Below are 1,867 nucleotides of genomic sequence, written 5' to 3' on the forward strand. Positions count from 1 at the left end.
GCACAATTGTAGCAAAAGCTAATTTGACTCGCCTGTTTAGGTTCAAGTCCTAACATTTAATTCATCTCAGTTTGACCCTTCAGTAGGCATTTCAAATGTAATAATGCACATAAGCAAACTCATGATCTGTCCTCTAAATCTGCTCTTTCAATAACCTTTCCCATTTTGGCACAAAACTATATCCATCCTTCCAGTTGCTCAGGCTAAAAACTTAGAGAGATCATTTCCTCTTCTATTTTTTTTTTTTACATGACCCATATCAACAAACCATGTGATTTTATCTTCAAAACATATCCAAGATACGACCTCTCAGCCACTCTGCTCTCATCACCCTGAACTGAACCCTCATCGTCTTTTGCCTGAGGTATTGCAAGAGCTGCCTAACAGGTTCCCTTGTTTCTGCCGGTACACACTCCCCAAACTCTATTCTTACGGAGCAGCCAGAGAATTCTTTAGAAACTTAGATCAAGGTATCTGTGGCAGGCTGAATGATGGCCTCCCAGACTTGTCCAGGTCCTGATTCCCAGAACCTATGTGTGTTACTCTATATGGCAAAAGAGATGTCACAGGTATGATTAAGTTAAGGATCTTGAGATAAGGAAATTACCTTGGATTATCTGGAAGGTCTGATGCAAGTACAATGGTCTTTATTAAGAGGATGCTGGAGTAGTCAGAATCAGAGGTGAAAGTGATGGAAGCAGGGATGAGGACAATGTACTCTGAAGATGGAAGATGGGGCCACAAGCAAAGGGATACAGGTGGCCGCCAGACCCTGAAAAGGGCCAGGAAATTGAGTCTCTCTTCACAGCCTGCAGAAGGAACCAAGCTCGCCAGACCTTAACCTCAGTCCAGTAAAACTGCTTTCAGACTTCTGACTTCCAGAACTGTCAGAGAATAAATCTGTGTAGTTTCAAGCTGTTAAATTTGCGGTCATTTGTAACAGGAACAACAGGAAACTCAGACAGCTCCCCCTTTATTCCCTCTCTCCCCGAGTAAAACCCCAAGTCACCACAATGACCTACAGGGCCCCACACAACCTGCTCCCTGACGTCCACCTTGTGACCCTGACCTCACTTCTTATCACACTCCCCTTTGCTCCGCCTTTCCAGACACTTGTCCTCCTTGCTCCAGACACCCAGACACGCCCCCCTGCCCTTCGCCTTTGCTCCTATCCATACCTGGACTGCTCTTCTCCCAAAATCATCCCATGATTTGACCCTCCCTTCCCTGGATGTTGCTCTGCTGTCACCTTCTCAGTGAGGGCTTTCCTGACCACACTACTTGGAATCAGAATGCATCTCCTTTGCACCCTTCCACTCCTCGTCTCACTTGCCTGCCTTATTTTTTTTTCCCAAAGAACTTATCACCATCTGGCAAACTCCAGTTTTACTTATTTATTTACTAGAATGTAAGATTTACTTGTATTTGCTTTGAACACTGCTATAGACAGTACTGATCACTGGGATATGCCAAGCCCTAAGATAAAAAAAGTGTGACTGTTAGGTTTTTCATAGTTTATTTAGCAACTCTGTCTTGCAGTTCTTTCCCACAGATCTAACATGCAGTTCTGTGAGTAAAGGAAACCACAGAGTCACTCAATGGGGCGTTTCCAATGATGCAGGTCTACGGAAAGCACCCCATCGGGATAGACCTCAACCTGTTCTGCTCTTGAAGTTGGCATTGAGGCAGCCTCCTTGGGAGACCTGCTGATTGTGTTACAAATAGGGGTTTGACAGGGAGCAGATGAGGGCTTTTGAAAACACATGTTCAGTGAAGAGGGAGGTCACTAAGTGAAATCAACACAGGTTCTGGGCCTGGCTCAGATCAAAGCACCTGGGGAGCGGAATCCCTGGGAAGGTCATAGACG

At 45.3% G+C, this 1,867-nt stretch overlaps 1 non-coding gene across 1 annotated transcript; it reads right to left on the reverse strand.

Annotated features, from left to right (window-relative positions):
* Nucleotides 1-1,526: 1,526 nt before the first annotated feature.
* Nucleotides 1,527-1,657, reverse strand: LOC116148555 (small nucleolar RNA SNORA18). Its single transcript, XR_004132083.1, has one exon. It is a non-coding gene; the product is annotated as a small nucleolar RNA SNORA18 (small nucleolar RNA).
* Between the last annotated feature and the right edge of the window lie 210 nt (nt 1,658-1,867).

Source organism: Camelus dromedarius, chromosome 27 (genome assembly GCF_036321535.1).
Source record: "Camelus dromedarius isolate mCamDro1 chromosome 27, mCamDro1.pat, whole genome shotgun sequence".
In the NCBI taxonomy this organism is placed as follows: Eukaryota; Metazoa; Chordata; class Mammalia; order Artiodactyla; family Camelidae; genus Camelus; species Camelus dromedarius.